This window comes from Hemitrygon akajei, chromosome 3 (assembly GCF_048418815.1).
Source record: "Hemitrygon akajei chromosome 3, sHemAka1.3, whole genome shotgun sequence".
In the NCBI taxonomy this organism is placed as follows: domain Eukaryota; kingdom Metazoa; phylum Chordata; class Chondrichthyes; order Myliobatiformes; family Dasyatidae; genus Hemitrygon; species Hemitrygon akajei.
In genome coordinates, this window is record NC_133126.1 from 139,544,462 (window position 1) to 139,556,669 (window position 12,208).

Here is a 12,208-nt window from a genome sequence, read left to right on the forward strand (position 1 = left end):
GAAGATCTCGATGGCATCCTGGAAGTTGCCTTAGCAGGCCCAGTACACAGAAAGATTGACTCACTCACAGCCTTAGCGTACAATCTAGATAAGGAACAATTTGGCCCAATGGAGTGGAGAAGTCAGCCCAAGTTACCACGGCAACCAGATAGCAGGGAAAGGGAGATTGGTCGCCTGAGAGGCAAATTAAAGACGCTCAACAAGAAGTTTTAAACCAGCTCACCGGCTGAATAGAAGGTATTAAGGACTTAACCGGCATGCTGAGGGAACAGCTGTGCAAACTCTGGAGGGCCGAACATCTTCAACAGCAAAGAAGGAAGAAAGAGAAAAGGCAAGCGCAGTTTGTGAGAGATCCATTCAGCTTCACCAGGGCTCTTCTCGGCGAACAAAAGCTCTGGTATACTGTCCAGCTTGAAGCCAGCGGTAAAAGAGTTCCTGCGGGAGGCACACAACGACCCATGGAGGAGTCAGGGACTAGGAACCAATCAGGCTGTGCGTAGACCAGAAAAACCATCAACTGAGCTGAATGTGAAGGAGCCTACATGGCAGGAAATCCAGAACATCATCCGGAAAGCTAAAGCATCAGCTGCCCCAGGCCGAAGCGGCATACCTTATAAGGTCTATAAGAAATGCCCAAAACTTCTCTGGAGGCTGTGGAAGGTCATGAGAAAGATCTGGGCCAAAGGTACTATTCCATCAAGTTGGAAATTGGCAGAGGGATGCTTTATTCCAAAGGAAGAGGATTCTTCCACAATTGCCCAGTTTAGAACAATTTCTCTCCTGGATGTGGAATGTAAGATTTTCTCTTCTGTGCTTGCAAGAAGACTGACTTTTCACGTGATGCAGAACCGCTATATCAACACATCCATCCAGAAAGGCGGCATTCCAGGCTTTTCAGGGTGTCTGAAACACACCTCAATGATTAGCCATTTGATCCATGAGGCCAAGCAGAAAAAAGGCTACCTAACAGTTGTCTGGTTAGACCTCGCGAATGCCTACGGGTCTATACCACATGACCTCATCCTAGATGGACTTGACCACTACTACATCCCAGTGGCTATTTGAGACATGATCACCAGCTGCCTAGGAGGATTCAAACTCAGATTTACATCAGCCTATTTCACAATTGGTTGGCCGGACCTCCAGAAGGGGATTCCAACAGGGTGCACCATCTCCCCCACCCTATTTATTATGAGAGAGAACCTCCTAATATCAGCAGCAGAAGACGTAACCCGCGGCCCAACGCTGGAGTGGGGCATTGCCCAGACGGCTCTACAAGGGCTCATGGACGACATCACTATAACAACTGTGTCAATGTCCAAGTAAGTTGGATATTGGAAACTCTGGACAATGTAGCACTTGGGCGAGGATGTCCTTCAAGGCCAAGAAGTCCAGGTGTATGGTGATCAGAAAGAGCAAAGTAACTAGCAAGTTTAGCCTCCAAGTTCAGGGTGAGGTCATCCCTTCCATCAAAGGTAACCTGATAAATTGCTTGGGGAAGTGGTTTAATGCATCACTGACAGATGGGGCCAACGTCACTAATGCTGTGAAGCAGACAGATGAATGGCTGAAGAAGATCGACAAATCTGGACTTCCTGGTAAATTCAAAACCTGGCTGACCCAATACGGCCTTCTGCCTGGGCTTCTCTGACTATTCACACTTTACGAGTTCCCCGTGACTGCTGTAGAGGGCATTATGAGGAAAACCAAACAGCACTTGCGGAGATGGTTAGGAGATCCCCCAAGCTTCTCTTCAGTGGGCCTCTATATTCGATCTGGGCAACTGCAGCTTCCCCTGTCATCTGTTGTGGAGGAATTCAAGGTGGCTAAATGCAGAGCCTTATTAAGCTTGAGAGATTCCAATGACGACCTGGTAAATCAAGCAGGCGTTACAACCAGATCTGGGCACAAGTGGGCAGCCAACGCAGCAGTAGAGCAAGCTGTGTGTTCTCTGAAGCTGCGAGATATCATCGGCAACCCCTGCGTCAGGCGGCAAGGCCTTGGCTCAGTTTACTTCCAGCAGTGGGGAAACGCAAGCATAAGGAACAGGCGAGACATAGTACAGGCAGAAGTATGGATCTGTGAGGAAGAGAAGCGGATGTCAAAGGCAGTGGAACAAGTGTCCCAGGGTGCCTGGACAAAATGAGATCTGCCCAAGCGCAAGATCTCATGGGCAGAGTTATGGAGACTGGAGTCCTTCCGTATTTCCTTCCTCTGGTGATCCGTGTATGACACCCTTCCTTCGCCATTACATCTGTACACCTGGGAGATGAGAGAGGACCTGAACTGTAAGCTCTGTGGGACACTGGCTCATATACTGTCCGGGTGTAAAACAGCTCTAATTCAAGGGCGGTATAGGTGGCACCATGATAAGGTGCTGCTTGCTCTTGCTGACACATGAGAGCGAGAGAGATGCAAGAAGAGGACGGCTGGCACAGATTTGAGGAAGGCCATCACCTTCATCAAAGAGGGAAACAGGACTTTCGTAACCAAACAACCAAAGCCAAATCTGCTGCTAACAGCCAGGTCCTGGGAGATGAGGGTCGATGTGGGAAGGAGGCTGCAGTTCCTGGAGGAGGCCCACAAGAGAAAGGCCTTGAAGTATCAGCCCTTGGTGCAGGAGTGGAGATCAGCTGCAGAGGTTTCCCAGCCAAATCAGCATGATGGTTGTTGTCAGCTCTGATCCTGGATGAAAGGAGCAAAAAATAAGCAGCTTGTAGGATGGCGGAAAAGGCAGAACGAGCCTCTTGTTAGATTTGGAGTAGGAGAGAGGAGGGAAGCTGAAAGCCAGGAGCAGATGGGCAGTGATTTGGCCACCACTGCTGGCCCACCAACTGGAGAGTGTTGTGGTTAAGGTTGGGAACCACCTGATGACATCTGCTCCTGGCTGAAGGCTATGGTTACCTCATAAGGTATCTGGAGAATGCCCCCTTATCAGTTATATGTAACAAAAAATTTCCAGTGCACTAGTGTAAAGAAAAACAACATAATTGTACTCTGGATCTGTTGCAGCACAATAAAAAACACAATAAGATAAGGAACACAATAATAATAAAAAAACAATGTAAGTATAAAAACATAAAATTCCTTATATATATATAGATTGATTACATGTCCATAAAAAGATGCTAGGCACAGGAGTGTCTGTACATAAGGTGTTGATCAGCCTTACTGCTTGGGGAAAGTAACTGTTTTTGAGTCTGGTGGTCCTGGAGAGGATGCTATGTAGCCTCCTACCTCATGGGAGTGGAACAAACAGCCCATGAGCAGGGTGGGTGAGATCCTTCAGGATGTTACTGGCCTTTTTCTGACTCCTTTCCCTATAAATGTCTTTGATGGCAGGTAAGCTGCTGCCAGTACAAAAAAGCTGGATGAACTCAGCAGGTCGGGCAGCATCCGTTGAAAGAAGCAGTCAATGTTTCGGGTCGAGACCCTTCTCGACCCAAAACATTGACTGCAGTCCTGACGAAAGGTCTTGATCTGAGATGTTGACTGTGTCCTGACGAAGGGCCTCGACCCGAAACGTTGACTGCTTCTTTCAACGGATGCTGCCCGACCTGCTGAGTTCATCCAGCTTTTTTGTACGTCTTGATTTGACCACAGAATCTGCAGTGTACTTTGTGTTTACTATTCGTCACTCCGCTGCAAAGTCTCTTCAAGGTATGCCTACCTTGAAGAAGTTTAAATCTTCTCTTCGACGGAAGTTCAGTGAGACCCTTTCTCACTGATCACCCTCTGTGATCTCCGCCTCTCTTTGACTCTTTGATCATGTCCTGACACAGACATGGTACCACAGCCACGTCTCATTTTTGGGACCATGTCTCTGCCGCCATTTCGTATCTCAGGGATTCCAGCTCCGGTTCCAGGCCTCCCAGTTCGGGCCCAGCGAGGATCCCTGGTACCACCGTTTTATTGACCATTGCTCCCTCCGCGGCTTGTGCCAGATTCTCCGAGCCACTCTCACCACCATGCGGAAATACCAATGGACCCTGTCTCTCTTTCTGCTTCCACTGCGGGCCTGGCTCTCCACCGTCTGCCATGAAACTCTCCTACACTTCATTCTCCGCCGGATTCACGCCTCCAACCGCCGTTTCTTCTCCTTCCTCACGTCCAAGAAGGATCATAAGCTCACCCGCCTGCAGCCCACGATGACTGCCTCCAGCCCGGACCCCGACCTCTCGGACTTCGACTTCTCGGGCCTCCAGCAAGCTGAAGACCCATCAGCCGCGGACTCTAACCCTGAATGGAACCACGGCCTCCTGGACATGGGCATCAGCCCCCAGCGCACCATGGACTCACCCGCTTCTGATTTGGACCTCAGTTCTGGCACCCTGCAGACCACAGACTCCGACACCCATAGCTCTAGATCCAGCTGGAACCGTGATCCTGACCTATCCAGACCAGGACAGCTCCTACCGCCGCTGGGTCCTACTGTTCGTCTTATTCCTCTACTACCCCCTATCCTCCCCACGACTCCCAACCCTCCCTCCACCCCTCATCTCCCCTCCATTCCTCTGATCCCTCATCCTCCCCTCAGCCCGCTCTCCCTGAACATCCCATCTCCTCTCTCCCTCCTGAGACCTCCCACTGTTTACCCTCCTCTGACCCCAGACCCAACCCTTGCCATGTCTTTACCATCCCCTCTGACCTTCCTCTTTCTGAGGCAGAGTGTTCTGTGCTCAGCAGAGGCCTCACTTTTGTTCCCCTCCGTCCACACCTCAGTGAGTTCCGTGCCCGGCATGACGCTGAAATCTTCTTCCGTTGCTTATGTCTCCGAGCTTACTACTGTTGGAAAAAGAGAGAGAGAGATACCGCTTCTACCTCTTCCAATGATTCTGAGTGAGGCACAGAGAGATCTGTATTTACTGACAATTACCTTTATTGTTTAAACTAACTAATACGTGAATTCATACACTAAATACCTTGTGCACACACCCGCTAAGTATCCCTGACTCTCCTGGATAGTCAAAGAATAGCAAAGGTATTACCCGGGCAGAGGAATTTACGCTGGCCAGGCGTTCCTTGTTTCTCGTGGTCCCAATTCACTCTCCACGTGCTTCACGTAGGGTTCTTCTTGCTTGTATCTGCGATGGTTATTCTTCGAAGTTACCACCACCAGCACCCACAAAACATCCACCTTTATATCCATTCCTTATCAATTCAAATGTCACATTCCTGTGTCATTGGCCGCAGTTCGTGTGTCTGGCCTTTAACACCTGGTCATTGGCTCTGGTCCAATCCAGCATCCATCTATTGTCCTCTTCCCATCTAGGGACAGTTGATGACTCATGGCCCTTTGTTCTCAGTCAGCAATGAGTTTGAATCGCCTCAGGCATTCACAATCCTGCATGTTATAGCCAACCAAAGAACACCTCACAAATAATTTCTTATTTGGAAATGACCTCCAGTCCAGCAGATTACCTGAAGTCTTTGTGCCTTCTTTAAAACACTAATCAAGTCCAGCATGTCAAGCTCACAAAATGGAGAATCGAGTGTCTTCACAAAATGGCAGCCTCCATCCCCCAAGCACACGGCAAGAAGAAAGACTGCTTCCACTGTCCTTGATTCATTTGAATTCACTGATTTGAAGATTGTCATTCTTTCTGGCCAACATATCCCTCCTCTTGATCCAAAGATTTATCTTAGGATCACTATCATCCTCTATTCTATTGACCATCCATTGGATTGCCATGCATCCCCAGCAGGTGTGCTGCACTTACATTATAACTTTTACTTACTACATTCATACAATTTTTATACTGGCCATCTTTGTCTCAGTAGTGCAAAATCATTCCCCTCTACCTTTTGCATAATTTCAGCCTTCCATCTTCTGAGTTGATACACATTAAATAATATAATCATCAGTGTACAAAAAATGAATATTACTGCAGCATGTGAGATTATCCTCACCCATGGATGTATTTGAACATTTGATCCCCAATTCCAAAATTTATCCCAAAAGTCTAAGTCACTCAATGTTTCATTTGCCTTCTCAGCATGTGTCTTAATAACTTTTAAATGTTCAGACCACTGATGAATTATTTCCTTTGCCTCCTCCACCACTCGTGTCCACTCTGCAGTCAAATGAGGAATCGGTGGCAACTCAGTTACAACATGAGTTATACAAATATCGATCTGTATCAGTTCGTTGGATTGAAAGACTTTCCTCCACTACCTTCTCCACTGCTGGTTTAGGCAAAGTTTGTCCTCCAATAGTCAAATTTAAAGTCACATCCTCAATTGCAACATTGTGACTTTCCAAAGGACACTTTTTCCATCCCTTGGTATAACTCATAGCTGATGTTGCTATATAATATGTTTGTCCCACTAGTGCATACTGCAGAAAAGAATCATTACCCACAGGCAAAATAGACAATGAACACTTTTCATAAGTATTAAATCCACAATCTGCAAGTTTCTGTCTAGTCATCTCTTCTAGACAAGCCCAGTGATTTCCCCCTTGAAGACATTTTGATAAATCTATTCCTTTTCTGATACCATTCATAACAATAGCATGTTTTGGTGGGTTGCTTAAGGATATCCAAGTATTCTCATGATACATTGAACCCTTTTCAAGGAGTAAGTTAAATTATTTCCATGATGGGGAATGTGGAATACTGCACCCACATAAAACCTCCCTTTATCATCATCACAAGTACCTAGTACCCTATGGAATATTTAATGTTTTATCCAGACACATCAAACCATCTACCCCAGCATAATACAAATTTGAGTCTTCCATTTCTTCTACATGCGCTCGTATCACCCGTATCCGTTGAGAAAAGTTTCTTTTGATCACCGAATAGTCTTCATAATGACGTTGTTGTTGACAAGTTCATTGGCAGTAATGTTTCAGAAGCACAACCAATCATGACCCCAGTCATGGTCAATTCCATCACCATAAAATGCATTATTCTCTTCATATTGAATTAAACCTGTAAATACACAAAGGGTAATATCTGCTCCTATTTCCAGTTCCAATCTTGAATTACTTTAAATCCATGTTTTCTATCTGGTTTTCCAACCTATGCAATCTAGGCTCCCAATCATCTTTGGATTCAAGTCATCCATCTTTTCTCACCCAATTTTGTTTCAAGACAGGGGAGGCAGAAACCAATGTATTTCTCCTCCTTACTTTATTTACACATCTACCCTGTTTTTCAAACTGAGAAAGTGGATAAACTCCTCCTTGGTCAGATCTGTTGCCATCTTCTTGGAATAACTGTTCCAAGTTCAGATATTCCAAATCAGAACTATTGTGTACATCGATTGTCAAGTCTCCAAAATTGGGACTATCATGTACATCAATTGTTACATGTCGTTGATAATTTTACTGTTTCTCCCCCACCAATTTCAACTGGTTGATGTGGTACCATCCACTTTTATCTGGAGAAGTTAGCACCCTGTATACCAGAGGTTCCCAACGTGGGGTGCCCGCACCCCCAGGGGATGCGAGATGGAATTTCAGGGGGTACAACAAAAAGTGGCTTGTGTGCTTGAGTGACAAGTCACGAGTCATCACTCAGCCAGCTGCCAGTGTGCCTTGAGAAGTGGTAGTAATGTTTGGCCCAAGCACACTCCAGTCTCCCGCTGGCTGAGTCAGCGTTGAGGATTCTCATCAGTGTTACCTGGGAGTTACACCTCAGATTTGAGGAGTCTCGTCAATTTACTGTTCACAATTTTTTCTGAATAAATTAGAATCTAATTGCTCAATTTATATTTGCATTTTATGCACTGAGTTAAAAGCTTATTTTTTTAAGTTCAATTTGTTCACCCGCAGTATTGTATGTGGGCGGGGGATCTTCAGGAAAAAGCGTTTCGTCATTATCAAGACCATATCTAGTGGCATCATCAGCTAAACCGTTCCAATCTATATCTACATATTCGCTCCCTTCCCCTCTTTCAGATCCAAAAGCGCATATTATTCCCCTCTGTGCAGGAAGTTGGTCCTGCAGCTTTTGTATCTGCTTTAAACACTTTGTATGGTCACTAGTATTACTTCTCTTTTCAGAAACTGATTTCTGTATCACATTTATAGCTGTTTTTAAATCACTGCACTGTTTCTTTAATTCTTCTGCTTGGCTAAATTAGCTTCCTTTTCCAGTTTACTCTGTTCTTTAACAAGTTTCTCGCATTTCAGCTGAAACTGATTCATATGCACCAAATCCATACTTCTTTGTCCCTGTAAATCTGTAAAATTTCCCTTGAGGATTTGTAACTCCTTTCTGAGCATTTTGTTTTCGTTTTCTAACTCCTCTCGGATTCTTTTGTTTTCATCTGCTAACTTATCTCTCTCAGCGTCGGCTTTTTGCCGATTTTCTATTAATTCCTCAATGAGGCAGGCAACTGCTACTGGCTTCAGTAGTCGCTTAAATTTCTTGTCCGACAATTTCCCTCGGGCAATTCTAAACAACACTTCTCCACCTTTACCGCTGGTGTGTCCAGCACACTCCCCGTATTGTGGCCATTTCCCCAATACTTACTTCTGGAGGAATTCCCTCCAATCAAAACTATCCAAGTCCTTTGGACTTGCAGATTTCCCTAAATTCTTCATCCTGGGTCACTACCAACCAGTTACCCAGCCCTGATTTCTCTGTTTCTCACCCACGTGGTCCGGTTCGAGTCTCGTGCTGACTCAACAAGAGATTTAACCTCGGGCCCACCCAGGGACGCCAATTCTGTTGGAAAAAGAGAGAGAGAGATACCACTTCTACCTCTTCCAATGATTCTGAGTGAGGCACAGAGAGATCTGTATTTACTGACAATTACCTTTATTGTTCAAACTAACTAATACGTGAATTCATACACTAAATACCTTGTGCGAACACCCGCTAAGTATCCCTGACTCTCCTGGATAGTCAAAGAATAGCAAAGGTATTACCCGGGCCGAGGAATTTACGCTGGCCAGGCGTTCCTTGTTCCTCGTGGTCCCGATCCACTCTCCACGTGCTTCACGCAGAGTTCTTCTCGCTTGTGTCTGTGATGGTTATTCTTCGAAGTTACCACCACCAGCACCCACAAAACATCCACTTTTATATCCATTCCTTATCAATTCAAATGTCGCATTCCTGTGTCATTGGCCGCAGTTCATGTGTCTGGCCTTTAACACCTGGTCATTGGCTCTGGTCCAAGCAGCCTCCATCTATTGTCCTCTTCCCATCAAGGGACAGTTGCTGACTCATGGCTCTTTGTTCTCAGTCAGCAATGAGCTTGAATCACCTCAGGCATTCACAAGTCTGCATGTTATAGCCAAACAAAGAACAACCTCACAAATAACTCCTTATTTGGAAATGACCTCCAGTCCAGCAGATTACCTGAAGTCTTTGTGCCTTCTTTAAAACACTAATCAAGTCCAGCATGTCAAGCTCACAAAATGGAGAATCGAGTGTCTTCACAAAATAGCAGCCTCCATCCCCCAAGCACACGGCAAGAAGAAAGACTGCTTCCACTGTCCTTGATTCATTTGAATTCACTGATTTGAAGATTGTCATTCTTTCTGGCCAACACTACTTTAACAAGGATTCCCCTCCCCCTATTGATGACCCCTTCTCCCGTCTTCAACCCTCCTCTTCCTCCTGGACACCCCAACCGGGCCTTCTACCTGCACTCGATCTTTTCATCTCCAACTGTCGCCGAGACATCAACTGTCTCAACTTCACCACTCCTTTCTCCTGTTCCAACCTCACTTTTCTGAAAAAGAGACCTGATGAAGGGTCTCGACCCGAAACGTTGACTGCTTCTTTCAACAGATGCTGCCCAACCTGCTGAGTTCATCCAGCATTTTTGTACGTCTTGATTTGATCACAGCATCTGCAGTGTACTTTGTGTGAGCTGCTGCCAGTAGTGTGTTGGGCAGTTTTGATTACCCCTCGTAGAGCCTTCCAGCTTGCTGCAGTGCAGTTTCCTCACCATTCAATGATGCAGCTTGTTTGGATGCACATCTGTAGAATGACATGAGTACAGATCTGCATAATCCGGCTCTCTTCAACCTCCTGTTAGAATAACAATCAGGGAGCAACACTATAAATTGTTTCATTTTCAGTCGAGTACAGAAGTGCGAAGTAAAGGCTTGTTGTGTAGATTGGTGGGTTAATACAATCAATCAGTGGCATTAACAAATCTGTAAAGACAGTTGGGGGGAAGAGGGGGGGGATGGGAAGAGGAGAGAGTTGGAAATGCAGTCATGTTATGTGATCCTGCAACTTCCAAACATAAACCAAGCATGTCAGTCAGCAACTGAGAAACTCATGAGAAACCTTAATAGCTGCTTTGGGATGTAATGCGGAGTGCCAAATTTCCCTGAACTCTTTGAAAGCTTGCCAGTGAAATCCTAATGGAAGCATTAAGAGCTGAGGCGTTTCGAAAATAATTCCACAGCAAATATGACAGCTTGATAACTACTGTCCAGTGTGGAGGCTTTGGTGAACAGGAATAGTGCTTGCTGTCTTTTTAGTGAATCTGAAGAAAGTTCTGGGAGGATGAATTCTAATCTTACCATTACTACTTACTTACAGGAGAAGGCCTGTCTGTATCATAACATGAAGATGGGTGTTGTTCAGGCACATCTGTTCTGGAATCCAGAGTGGAGTAATTTGGGAGTCACAGCAACCAAAGGGTCTGCAGCAGCCAATGCAAGACCAGGTGCGATTATGAGCAGTAGGGAAGAGATAAGCAGGTTCAAGATAACTTAGACAAGCTAACTGAGTAAGGCGACAATATTATACAGAAAAGATGTGAAGTCTTCCACTTTGCTGAATAAAAAAGCAAAGTATTTTGGAAAAGGTGATATTCTGATACATCTGACTGTCCTTGAACTTTTTTTTGAATGGCCCGTGAATATTACCTCACTTTTGTACTATTAATCTACTACTTTTTTGTGATTTATAGTAGTGTTTTATTTCTTCCTCTGTACCACTGCCACAGAACAGGAAATCTCATGACATATGTCAGTGGTAATAAACCTGATTCTGATTCTGAAACCTATGTGGTTGGGGTGAGAAGTGCTGGCACCAGACATCATCTATCACTATGTTCCAATTCATCAGGCAAGTGTTAGCAGGACAATGGCTGGAGAAGCAACCCTTGTGCGCTTTGTCTTTCTCCATTGTTCCAGATTCTCGTTCCTTGGAAGGAGAGACAAGATGAAAGAACACAATGCAATATACTGAATGGATGTTTGAGGATGCTAGCTTATTCATGTTGGCCTTGATGATGTTGACTAAAGATGAAGTGAATCTTCAGTGATAGTTGCATAGATGGGGGCACATCTATATACGTTGTAGGAGAAGTCTGCACCCATGTGAATTATGAGTCTATCGGGACCCTGAGGACTTGTGGAAACTGTATGGTGGCTTCTTTTGAACTTATAGTCTTTTAACATCTTTGGACTATTTTTACTGTGCCCATGGTCTGTTTTTTTTTTATTAATTATGCTATTGTTTGCACTGTTGTAACTATGTGGTTTTGTGCAGGTCTTGTAGATTTAGTTTTCGGTCTTGTTTTGTCTGGTGGGTTTGGAGCTCCTTTCTGGGAAACACGCTAAGATGGTAGCGCAATTTTAATATGCAGCAGCCTCTCCGGACTCTGGGGATTGCCAAACATTATGTAGATTTTCTGGTGTAGTCTGTTTTGTCACATGCTTTTGTGATATAATTCTGGAGGAACATTGTCTCATTTTTTAACTGCATTGGATTTGTGGTTTCTAAATGACAATAAACTGAATCTGAATCTGACATTGATATGAAGGGCCAAATTAAAGATAAGGTAGGGTTGGATTAACCCAGATACATTGGGAGGCAGCGATGTGAAATGACCACCTTTTCTGGTTTACAAAGTCACTAATGGAAACTGGAGCATTCACTCTGTTCAGTCTGTCGCCACAGACAGTACTGAGAACACATGTTTTTTCCTCTAGTCAGCAAGGTGAATGACATTCCCTTCACCCATGCAGGTCCACGGTGGCATTCAGAAATGCAATGGTAAAGTTTGGCAGAGGTTCTGCCCAATTTCATTCACAGTGCAGGTTACCTCAGAGGCAATGCTTGCCAAGTGTCTTTGAAAGCCCGTGCTCAAATTAAACCTTGCATGCTGTCACTGCATCTGCTCTTCCATTTTGATGGAATTTATATGTAAATTGTCTGGCTGATTTAAAGACACTAAAACTAATGAGATTTTCACTTTTGAAGGAAAGTGAGTCTCCAGTCTACTG